Source organism: Neovison vison, chromosome 12 (genome assembly GCF_020171115.1).
Source record: "Neovison vison isolate M4711 chromosome 12, ASM_NN_V1, whole genome shotgun sequence".
Classification (NCBI taxonomy): Eukaryota; Metazoa; Chordata; class Mammalia; order Carnivora; family Mustelidae; genus Neogale; species Neogale vison.
In genome coordinates, this window is record NC_058102.1 from 62,384,843 (window position 1) to 62,397,904 (window position 13,062).

Below are 13,062 nucleotides of genomic sequence, written 5' to 3' on the forward strand. Positions count from 1 at the left end.
AGTGGCCGGGGGAAGGGTAGACAGAGAGTGAGGCAAAAGGATCTTAAGCAGACTCCTCTGAGCTGAAGGTGGAGTTTGATGCAGGTCTCAATCCCACGACCCTGAGGTCATGACCCAGGCTGAAGCCACCCATGTGCCCCTCTAAACTTTCTTGATTAATACATACTCTACTAATAGTGCTATACGTAAAAATTGAAATTCCAAAGGATGAGGCAAAAAATATAAATGACCTTTCTTATATTTTCTTCTTTTCTTTATCCCATGAATGAGTTGTTTGGTTTATTCCCTGGATTATGTGCAGTCATCACTGGAAATTGCTGCTCTAAAGAACAAAAAAATATATCAACAGCAGACTTATTGAACAAGAATGAAATCTTGTCACGTGTTCTGTAACTCATTTTCTCTGGTCTTAATCAAATGCTGATTTCCAAGAGCACGTGTTAAGAATTAGAGTTTTGGGTCATGCTTCGTTCTAAAAAGAGAGTTGGTACAGTGAAGTAACAGTGGAAAGGTTAAAGATACAATACTAAACAATTATGAGGTACTTTAATAATGTGCAGCATATAGACAGAATCCCTGTGCATGAGACTGTAGGCCAACAACAATTGTGAGGTTCTAAAACTTTCTCACAGGAACTGTTTTAATGACTTCCATATATACATGAAAGAAAATATCCAGGAGGACATGGAGAAAATTAAAAAATTGTGGAGAATGAAAGCAAGCCTAGGGATAATCTCTAACCATATGCATAGGATATTTATAGCCTCATTGTCTTATTCATTCTTATCACAGCTCTGAGAAATAAGCATTATTAGCCCAGTTCTTTTTTTTTTTTTTTAAAAGATTTTATTTATCAGAGAGAGAGCGCACACACACAAGCAGGCAGAGTGGCAGGGAGAGGTGGAGAGAGAAGCAGGCTCCCTGCCGAGCAAGGAGCCCAATGCAGGACTCGATCCCAGAATCCTGGGATCATGACCTGAGCCGAAGGCAGCGGCTTAACCAATTGAGCCATCCAGGCCTCCCTAGCCCAGTTTTTTGGTTAGAAAACCAAAGTTCAGACCAAGTGACCTGCCCAAGATCACCTATTTGGTGAAGGTGGCATTGGAACTCAGAGGCACCCCTGCTGGTGTCCTCACTATCTGCCATATAGCTGGGTAAGTGCTTGTCCTTCCTGAAAATTGATGAGGAGAAATGCTCCTAAAGTGGGTATCCACCTGCATATAGAGGTAAACTGCTATTTGTGAATAGCAAAGGAATTGCGATTCAGGGCACAACCTGTAGCATGCTAGAGGCAAGTTCTGAGGGTTTGGGGCAGGCCGTGTGTATGGCCAGGAGTGCAGAGAAGGGGGGACTTTAGCCAGAGTCCAAATAACAAGTCCATTGGTTTGAGGACAGGGAGGGGTTCTTGGTGACTCTTCATTGGTTGAGTGATGTGTTTTGGTTGGCTGTAGATTAGGCATTTATGGGAAACTAGTTTCTCAGTCCTTGAGTTGGTTTTCCTGAGGACACGTTTGAGATTCTCCTTTTCTATCCTCCGTTCCATTTTAAACTGGATTCTTTTCACCTGAGGAGTTAGACACTGCTTTCCTACAAAGGACTAAGGCCAGCAGCATGGTTAAGATTCATGGAAAAGGCAGTGAAAGACAAAGAGTCAAAGCAAATTAGAAGATGCAGGTAAAAAAGTATGAAAGATTCAGCAAAAACTTGGTATAAACATATAAAATTTTAACCCTATGTTGGCGAGAAATATTAACCATGTTTTGAAAACTTTTTTTCCGCAATTCTAGGTAAAAATGTTAATTATTTCAAAGAATACATTAATGAAGTTTAATGATCTGAACAGGTGGGAGAGGGAAAAGGACAAGGAAGAGGAGTTGCAGGTGATGACAGTTTTCTTTAGATTAATTGCTCTCTTTGAGATGGGGGAGCTACGTCTTTAGAAACTCATATATAGGGGCGCCTGAGTGGCTCAGGGGGTTAAAGCCTCTGCCTTCAGCTCTGGTCATGATCTCAGGGTCCTGGGATAGAGCCCTGCATCGGGATCTCTGCTCAGCAGGGAGTCTGCTTCCCTCCACCTCTGCCTGCCTCTCTGCCTACTTGTGATCTCTGTCGGTCAAATAAATAAATTAAAAAAAAAAAAGAAACTCATATATATTTCAGTTGAAGCTTTTAATATTGTTGGAACTCACTTATTTGTAGAAGATGGGAACTAGCCATATACTTGGACTTTTCTTTGCTATTTTTCATTTGTTCTTTTTTTTGGAAAATATTTGTTTATTAGAGAGAGAGAGAGAGTGGGAGAAGGGGCAGAGGGAGAGAATCTTTAAGCAGACTCCCCACTGAGCACAGATTCCCAACTCGGGGTTCAATCTCGCAACCCATGAGATCATGACCTGAGCCCAAACCAGAGTCAGACGCTCATGTGACTCCTTCACCCTGGCGCCCCTCATTTATTTATTCTTTTATCTCCACATTTCACTTGAATTTTCTTCCTCTCACCCATGTGCACCCACTCTTATTACAGTCTGTATAAATTGCTTCCTGTACACCAGGCAGTTTTTCAACATGGTCAATATATATATCCTGTTTCTGTCTGTATACTCAGAAAATAGCCATGGTTTTGCATACATTGTCCCAAACGTTTTATTGTAAAAAAAAAAATCAAGTTCTAGAAAAGTTTGAAGAATTGTGCAATGAGCACCGTCTGGATTTTACATTTTGCTGTATTTACTTCATAATGTATTCATTCTTTTTCCACCCCTCTATCTGTATTCAAATCTCATTAATAACATGCATCCTGAAGTTTTAGAAAGGCACTGATATCTGCAATTTACTTTAAAATGCATTAAGAAATTAAGATTAGTGATGTATTTCTTTACAGTTTAGTTAAAATTTACACACACAGAAATGATTGACTTTTAAGGATAGTATTCTGAGTTTTGACAGCTGACATATGCATTGTTAATTCACATGGATGTTAGTGTGTTCTATAGCTGTTTCTTTCGCCTTTCTTCAGCAAAAGAGATGCTTTTAGGACGTGTCTCTGCTGCTGTGGTTCAACTGGCCAGTTGCTGACCATGCCAACTTGCAGGGTAGGAGTGACTATTCAAGGTCATCCGTTTGGAATACTCAGTGGAATGCCCTTCTAAGGCCTAGATGACTGTGAGCTTTTGCTATTCATTCCACATTTAATAAGTAGCTATTCAGTGTCTGCAGTGTGATGGGCATTGGATTTACTGTGGTGAACCTTTTTCTGCTGTCAGTACTCAGAGTTTTTTGATGAGAAAGTTATTTAACCTAGCTCTCTTTCAAGAGTAAATTGTGCGTTTCTTATCACACCAAAGTCTAACTGAAGTTCCTTGAAATACGCAAAAGGAACACTGAAAATGCATTAACTGGGGTGCCTGGGTGGCTCAGTGGGTTGAGCCTCTGCCTTTGGCTCAGGTCATGATCTCAGGGTCTTGGGATAGAGCCCAGCATCGGGCTCTCTGCTCAGTGGGGAGCCTGCTTCCTCCTCTCTCTCTGCCTACTTGTGATCTCTCTCTCTCTGTCAAATAAATAAAAATCGTTAAAAAATGCATTAATTTGTTCGAATTAAAGATGACTTTGGAAACCTGCTGTGGAAGTGTATGTTAGCTTGTGCCTAAATGAGGTAATGAAGCAGCTCATACTTGCTGGACACTTTGTCCATAGTAACCACTCTGCTGGGCATCTTACACCTCATTTTGTTACTACAGCAACCCTGTGAGGTAGGTACTATTTCCTTCATTTTACAGATGAAGAAAACTCGGGTCAGGGGCCTTCATACATTGCCCGGGGCAGAGTGGAATTTGGATTTATATCTGTTTCTCTCTAGAGCTGGGGCCATGAGTATTTGTTATACTGTTCATCAGAGGAGAAAAAAAGACTCCAGTGAGTGGCAAGTATTTTGATCTAATGAGTCCTAGTAGATTGCTGGTTTTTGATTCTGTGGAAATTCTGTTGTTTCAGTGCCCATCTAGACCCACAAGACTGCAGGACAGAGTATGGCATGGGTATTGCTGCTTCCCTGTGCACTTTGTATGGGGCTGCATATTACCGCATTTTCTGGTGGTCTGTATTTTCTGGGCCTTGATTCTAGCACACTCAGGTAGGAAAGGCCAGCAGAACTAAAATGATGGTGACCTCTTCAGTTTTTGAAGAGGGCAGGTTAGAATGAGGGGCAGAAAAGAAGGTTGACTGAGGAGGAGAGAGTTCCCAGCAGTTTGCTGGATACAGTTGCAGGGGTCCCTGTCTGGAATTGCTCCCTGTGTTTCTGAGTGGGGGATGGGCTGTCCTCACAGACGATCACAGAGGGGCTTTCAGTGCTCAGTGATTTGGGAGTGCTCTGAAATTTAATATGCAGGTCAGAAACGATAAACATCCTACAGTGCCTGAGTCAGGCTTATGCAGAGAGGAATGGTCTTTCCTCAAATGCCAGTTCTCCTCCTGTTGGAATGAGGAAGGGAGAAAGCATGAGGAAAGCTGGGAAGGGTTCTGGGAGGAAACCAGATATATCTTTACTATGTTTTGTTCATATGATCACAGTGTGCTTCTGTGTGTATGTGAGGAGAGAGGGAGGGAGAGATCTTGAGAGTCTTGTGTTATATTGAGAAAATTATTGAATTCTCTCATACATTTTGATGTTGATGAGACCAGCTAATGATGTGAAAATTGCTTATGATGAATTGTTCTTTTAATGCACTGCCAGAATTTATTTGTTATCATTTAAAAATGTGTGCGTCTTTATTTATAAATGCAATTTGCCTATGGTTTTCTTTTTCTGAATTATATGAACGTGATAATGCATAAAATAAAATGAATTCTTTGGTTGAGAATAGATAAATTAGGAATTATTTGTACCTTAAAAGTTAGGTATAATTCAGCTGTTATATTATCTAGTTGTCCTTCTAGAAATGGGACTTTTATTTTGCTACTAGTATTTTTTCTGATTATTCATCTCTTTGAGCTTTCTGTCTACTACTTGGTCAAATATAATTTTTATTTTGGTTGATAATCAGTATTTCTCCAAATTTTCATATTTACCACTGTCTTAGCTTTGGATCCTTAGAACACAAGGCTGAAGCAAGGCTTTAGAGCTGTTTTATTGGGAGTTGCAATCCTGGGACAGATAGGGAAAGAGAGGGAAAAGGGAGCCAGGAAAGATGGGAAGCAAATGCAAGTCGGTGCATGACCAAGATGCCCAAGTGGTTCCTGAAGGATGAAGGGCATCTCCAAACAGGTTGTATGGAAAATGTGTTTTGGAATAGTCTGTTGGAGAGAGGAAGAGAGCTCCCTCCCGTCTCCTTTCTCTCATTGGTCAGTGTTTGCCCCATTGGTAGTTTACTCCCTGCCCTTCCAGCCTATATCACCTGGCCTCTTTGCTGTGGAAGCTGGATCCCACTCATGCAGTGCCCATGATTCGAAGTCCTGTGGTTTCTGTCGTGATGGGAAGGGGTAAGGGAGGCCATGTTTCCAGATCCTGGCCCTCACCTCAGGAGAAAATGAGATCAGGAATGCCCACAGGTGGGTGGTGGCCTGAGCAGTGGCAGCTGTGGGCTGAGGGTCCAAGGAGACAGGTGCTATCTTGAGAATCTGAGGCAACCCTTGAAATGTGTCTGAAATAATTTCCATGGATTTTCATATATATTCTTTTATAATTTTTAAATCACTTAAAAATCTGTGATTTCATTAAAATAAAAATAAATACCTGTGGTTATCACCTTTTTTATCTTAAGGTTGTTTGTTCTTGTTTTTTTCTTTTTCTCCATTAATCAGTCTTGCCAGGGTTTATGCATTTTAAAGATTTTTTTTTTTTTAAAGATTCTATTTATTCATTTGACAGACAGAGACCACAAGCAGGCAGAGAGGCAGGCAGAGAAAGAGGTGGAAGCAGGCTCCCCATGAGCAGAGAGCCCCATGTGGGACTTGATCCCAGGACCCTGGGATCATGACCCAAGCCGAAGGCAGAGGCTTTAACCCACTGAGCCACCCAGGCGCCCCTATTTCTGAGATTCTTGACTCAACTTCTGCCTCAGAATCATTCTAAAGATAATTTATAGTAATGATAATTAAAAACAATGCTCGACATAGCCCTAATGTAGTTTTGGGTCAATAGATATAGCAAGTTAGTTTGGCATTGCCCTTCTTTGGGGAAACAGTCACTTGTGCTGTGTCTCATATGCTGGACAATTGACTCCTTCACAGTGATTTTAGGATTCTAATCACACAACTGTTCTCACCCTGTTGGTGTTTTGACTTTGTATGCACTAATTTACACTTTTTAATCAGACTTATACAGACATTGAGGACTTTTCATTAATTAAACAGTTTTTGGAGTAAACTCTGTTAAGCAAATTAAGTTCTTGTCAACTCTACAGTTACTACCTGTAATGGTTAGCGAGCCACTCCTGCCTCTGGTGATTAAGTGACTCTGTTGGCCTTTTCCACTCTGGGATCCTATAATCTTTATTGAAATAATGGGACCTGTTCCAAAGGTGGCTTTCCCACTTATCTTGATTCACAGGGTTCAACCATTAAAGTGCTTTTCAAAGACCTCAACATCTAAATATTTCTCAGTGCTGTGGTAAAGACCTTGGGCCTTCGTGGGAGGCATAATCTGGGATAGATAAATACATATATATAATAATTTTAGTTTATTATTCCTGTCTCACTGCCTCTCTTTCTATTTTTTTTTACTACATTATATAATCTGGTATCTCAGCCTCCTTTAGCATAGGCCACCCTCAAGTCCACATTTTAGTTAAGCCGTCAATAAAACAGAAGCAAGTGAGGTTACCTAGAACTAGTACCTTGGATCCTGCATTCTTGGCCTTTATTTCCATATTCATAACCTTAGTAAACCTAAAGTTATGTTCTTTTCCATCTAACATCCTCAGAATTGATTTTCATATTTATTCTCCAGATTTCTGGTAATAGAAATGAATCACTTGTTTTAATTTTTCTTGTGGATTCATGGTTTGACTTTGTAATTTACCTTAAAGGGCAGGGTGCAATATATCTCTACTTTTAGGTATAGAAGCAACAAAGAACGGGACATGGGGAAAAGTGGAATTGGTCCCCCTTGTGAAGGAACTACATTAGATGAGTCATTTACGATCAAGGCTTCTGTAGTAGGTCAGGAACGGACTTATGGGAGGAGAGAACTACTTCATCTGGGGAGGGAGGACTAGTGTGTGTGTGTGTGTGTGTGTGTGTGTGTGTGTTTGTTTATTAAGATTTTACTTATTTGAGAGAGAGTAGTTGTGGGGGTGGGGCAGAAGCAGAGGGAGAAGGAGACTCCCTGTTGAGTGGAGAGCCTGACTCAGGGCTCCATCCCAGGACCCTGAGATCATGACCTGAGCTGAAAGTAGACACTTAACTGACTGAGCCACCCAGGCATTCCTGGAGGGTTAGTGTTTCTGAAGGTTTAGAAGTAGGAGTGGACTCCATTCTAGCTCCTAACAGCCTTATTTTTTCTCATTAAGGGGTTCCCTAACTAGTACTTCAGAGAAGGTCTTCAACATCAACTGACCTTGCAGTTGTGCATCCTCAGGTCACACTCTTCTGTCTGACTTCCAAGCGATGTCCGCCAAGCAACTGTAAGATATAGGACACACTTTTTTACAGTCGTCATTGAAACTCTATTTGATAATCATGCCCAAAGCCAAGAAATTTAAATATTGAGCTTGACATTTTCTTTCTTGGAGTTCTTAGGTTCGGAAACAGGGATGGTGCTGTGTTGCCAGCGCTAGGCGGTGCATTCCAGGTTACTGCAGGTGATCATGAATGTGCCCCTCCTGCCCCTCGTAAAGTGAACAGCTAGGTCCTTCAGAGTCAGGACATGGTCACTGCCTTCAAACCCAATCCAGGAAGGAAACCGAAGATGCCTGTTTTCTTTTTTTTTGAGGCTATGTGGACTGCCAACTCTTTGGCACCATTGGCTCTGTGGCTTCCTGCTCTTACTTTGAATCCTCTCTTGCTAGTTATAACAGAAAGGGCTTTATCAAAGGGTATGAGGTAGCTCACAGACTCTCTGGGATGGCCAGATAACCAGGCTTTTACATGAGAAATACAAATACATTTCAAGTTGAACCAATTATATTTAAAGGAAATTCAGTCTGTCCTTACTTTCAGGGCTCTAGGATTGTTTCCTTTTACCTCGAAGGTAATTTCCAGTGAAGACAGTTTGGCTGAAATATGTATTCAATAGTTTCCTTAATCCCTTTGGCTCATGTTACTAGTATAAAACTCAGGTGAAGATATTAAAACTGAAAGGTAAATCCTACGTTCACTTCTAATTGGCAAGGAAACACCGTATTAAATGTTTTATAAACATTGTGTTGTCACAAGGCCAGCGACGGATGTATTTGTTCTTTCTTCTGCCTGAAAAGACCGGCAGTCAACTCGGATTTACCTTTGGGTGAACTTTTGTTTCTGATAGTAAGCAGATTTTTTTTTTTTTTTTTTGCGCTCAGAGGCTGAAGAGTTGGTGCTTTTACTTTTGGTTTTTAGGGAAAATAATTACCCTAGTGCCTTTTGATTTTCCAGCTCTGTTAGCTGTTAGTAGAATGGTAGAAATCCAGTTCCTGTTTTATTAAAGCAGAATCCTTCAGTAAATAAACATTGACAAACAACTATTTTCTATACTCATTTCAAAATGCCTTTTGGGTCCAATGTGTAGCATTTTGGAATTAGAAAAAAACAACCCAGGTAGTTAATGATTTTAGCTGAAGTGGCCAGAGCCCCAGCATTCAAATTTTTCTGGCAAAGGAACTCTGTTTCTACTAATTAAAAAAAAAAAATCCTTCACTATAAGAGAGAACAAAAATAAAAGGAAGGCCTAAATATATTGGCTGCTTATTCTAGCTATGTTGGTTAGAATCACTCAGTTCTTTCTTTCTTTCCTTATTTGCTGATGCTAGTGCCCTGATAGCTTTTAGTCTTTCCTCTTAGAAGCAGACCATCATTTTAGAAAATGTACACGGTTCAGGAAATTTAAACTCATGCAGAATCTTTACTTAATTTGCCTTGAGTTGCAATCCTGTGATGTTCCATCTCTCTCCAGAAAGTCTTTCAAGAGACTGATAAACAGGTAACTGTTTATATGCACTTTAGTGACTTAAATAAAAGATTCCTAATGCTGAATGATCATTAATGGATTAGCCTGAAATTCGAGCATATGCAGGAGTATGGTGAGGAAGGAAGTTGTAAATAGCAGAGGACTCAGGTCTAGGCTCCATTGCAAAGTGCTGGTGAGAGTCTTGTGGATATATGGAAACAAAGACTTTCGCCAGATCAGGTCAGGTTCCTGAGGACAAACTCTAAGACTGAGATTTCCATACAGGAGGTTTGTTGAATGACTGTCTCATAAATGCCTGTAGGGAAGGGAAGGAAGTGCAGAATAGGGCAGAGAGAGGAGTTCAACTATGATAGTTAAAAAAAAATTTTTTTTATATTACTTCTGTTTAATATGTATTTTTAAAAACGTGAGGCAGATACACAACTAATGAATCATTGACTGCTACATCAAAAACTAATGATGTACTATATGCTGGCTAACTGATCATAATAAAAAAATGTGAAGCAGATGTTTATTATCTAGTTTTCTTTCTTCCTCCTTCCTTCCGTCTTCCTTCATTCTCCCTCCTTTCCTCCTAACTTCCTTCCTCCCTTCTTTTCTTTTTCCCTCCCTCCCTCCTTCCCTCTCTCTTTCCTTATTTTCTTTCTTTCACATTATATAGTTAACATACAGTGTTATATTAGTTTCAGATGTACAATAGAGTGATTCAACAGTTCCCTATATTACTCAGTGCTCATCAAGATAAGGGTATTCCTTAATCCCCTTCACCTATTTCAGCCTCCCCCCCCATCCCCTCCCCCCACCTCAAGAGTCCTGGCAACTTGGAAAATGAGTGTGTTGGTGCTGCTGTGGGGGAATCTGGGCAGTGCATCCGATATGCACTATACACCATTTTTTTTTCATGATTATATTTGCACTTGAATTCTATCTAAAACAACAGTATTCGGGGTTTGTAATTTCTGAAAGTGACAGTATTCAAGCTTTTGTTCAACTATCTTCATTTTTCTGGAAGACATGACAAATGGGAAAGTGACATATATCACAAAAAAATGCAAGGCATTCGAAATATTTTCCCTACTTGCCAGATAACAAGTTAGCTTGCCACAGTTTCATAGATGCTAGAAGAAGACAGGAGATTCCTGGGTCAGAGACGAAGAACTTTTTAAATCATGGTACAACAGACAATGTGAGCTTCATGTGCACATGATTCTTGCCCTCTGAAGTCCCACAGGGGTGATATGGAGCAGCCCACGTGAATATTGTGTATGCAGTAGGGTTGTGTTCTGGCCAAGGAATTTTGAACTTTGGAAATGCAGAGTTTAGGAAGCCCCAATATTTTATAGTGGGCTTCAAGATAATAACTCACACTTTACCCTACATAGATAAATATAGATGTGTGGTTTTTATTAGTGTTCTCATTAGTGAGATGAGTTCTCTTTACTGCATGGTTTTTGTCACTTAAAACTTTGGCTCAGCAAACTATGAAAAGAACTTAGATGGCCATCAACAGATGAATGGATAAAGAAGATGTGAGATATATATATGATGGAGTACGATGCAGTCATCAAAAGAAATGAAATCTTGACATTTACGACGATGTGGATGGAACTAGAGGGTATTATGCTTAGCGAAATACGTCAATCAGAGAAAGACAACTATCATATGATCTCCCTGATATGAGGAAGTGGAGATGCAATGTTGGGGGCTTGGGGGTAGGAAAAGAATAAAGGAAACAAGATAGGATCGGAAGGGAGACAAACCATAAGAGACTCTTAATGTCACAAAACAAACTGAGGGGGGGTCGGGGGGAGGGGGGTACGGAGAAGGTGGTGGGGTTATGGACATTGGGGAGGGTATGTGCTGTGGTGAGTGCTGTGGAGTGTGTAAACCTGGAGATTCACAGACCTGTACCCCTGGGGTAATAATACATTGTATGTTTATAAAATAATTAAAAAAAAATTAAAAAAAAAAGAAAAAATCTTTGGCTCAGATTCTTAGGATGAGATGTCAGAAGCTTGGGCAAGTTGTTGGATTGCTTTATTACTTAAGGTGAAGGCAGATGCAAGGAAGGTGAGGTTTGGGAGAAAAGGAAGTGTTACTCAAATAATGGCATAACTGATGGGGGCAGTTTTTCTGGCTTTCAGCCCCCACATACTCCCCTTAGCTGTTTTTTGGCTAGGGTGGTTGCTGGCCACAACAACAGTAACTCCTGATCACCACCACTGCTGTCATTTCTAGGTGACTCCCTCATCTCAGAAATACCAGTTTGGAGTAGGACTTGGATCTGGTTCTCTCTCTTTTGTTGGGATATCTGACTTGACAGTGGCTACCCAGCAGCACTTAAAACTGGATGGTTTATACTTGGCAGCTGCAAAATGTGCAAAGACTAAAAGCATAAGACTTTGTAGAATGCTTCGAAGCCATGGTTCCTTATTACCAAAAAAGAAAAGGTCGAGGCTTATTTGGGTTTACCTTGCAGGGCCAGGTGGCCATCTCTTGTTTAGAGATAAATTGTTCTGTCTGACCAGATGCACTGTGAAGCCTTGACAATGATACACCACCTTTTCTAGTTAATAGATAGTTTGAAGTTATTTGTAGTTCGTTGTCATCGAGTCAAAAAGTTCAGATTTGAATCTTGAAAAAATTAATCTTGAGTTTCAATTCGACTGTCATTTCTAATTTTATAACTCCCATTGTAGGAATTGCTGTCAGAATATTGTTAAGTGATTCCTTGGGGCAATTTCCCAGCTTAGTCTATTGTGGTTTCACTTTGCAAGCTCCTGGGTATGTGTTTTAATGAGATATAGTCCATAATGACCATAGGGAACTATATAATAGGAGATTCTGAAAAGTTGTGTGTAGCAAACAAGGAAAAGCTTAATGTGAACATAAAAATGGGTGTGTATTCTGTATAGGTCGAAGAGCTGATGTTTAGCAAAGTTAGATAACTTGCCCAAGGTCATACACCAGAAAGCAAGAGCTGAGATTTGAAAACTGCTCCAAGTTCAGCCTTGTTTCAAGCCACTATAGTAGAACCACTGCCCCTGAGCTTTAAGACTGCTTCCTGTCCTGTGGACCAGCACTCCGAAAATTATAAATGTAGTGGGGTGCCTGGGTGGCTCAGTCGGTTAAGCATCTGCCTTTGGCTCAGGTCATGATCCTGGGGTTCCAGGATCGAGTCCCTTGTCAGGTTCCCTGCTCAGTGGGGAGTTTGCCTTTCCCTGCCCCTCACCCTGCTTATGCGCACTCTCTCTCTCTCTCTCTCTCTCAAATAAATAAATAAAATTTTGAAAAAAAAAAAAAAAAGAACACTGTTTGTCTCCTACTCTGACTTAAGGAGGGCACGGATTGCATGGAGCACTGGGTGTTATATGCAATGGATCATGGAACACTACGTCAAAAACTAATGATGTACTGTATGATGACTAACATAACATAATTAAAAAAATAAATAAATAAAAGAATTATAATAGTAATGATTGAGCTACTGATTCTACCCTTCTGGAAAATAACTTGGCAGAACTCTGTAGAAGCTCAAGGTTGGATCCATAATGCCACACCCCTTATTTCATTAGTTAGAAGTAGAAATTATCTTCTTGAATAGGTTTGAAAAGCTTACGTCCAAAAACTTAAAGTTAATGATTTTTTTTTTAACCAATCACATAAGTATGTGCAAGGCATTGTGGTAGGCTTTTTGCAAACAGAAAATAATTTATGATTTGGGCAAACATGAAATAAATGAATGAAAAAAGAAATAGCTGCCTAGGTAAAGATTTCTTTGAAGATTTTTAGGCAAGATTTTCAGTCTGTTTATGATTAGAAAAAGAATATAATTATCCATGAGGTATAATATGGGAGATATTCTGAATACACAGGCACTCCAATCCCACAACTCCTAAGGTTTAGTGATCTTTTCTGAAATTTAATGATTAGAGATTCATTCCTTTGAGATTTATGTAGTA

At 40.1% G+C, this 13,062-nt stretch overlaps 1 long non-coding RNA gene across 1 annotated transcript in view; it reads left to right on the forward strand.

Moving 5' to 3' along the window:
- LOC122891687 overlaps positions 1 to 13,062 on the forward strand; it is a 57,819-nt gene that overhangs the window by 35,353 nt on the left and 9,404 nt on the right. The gene's annotated exons all lie outside the window — the stretch shown is intronic.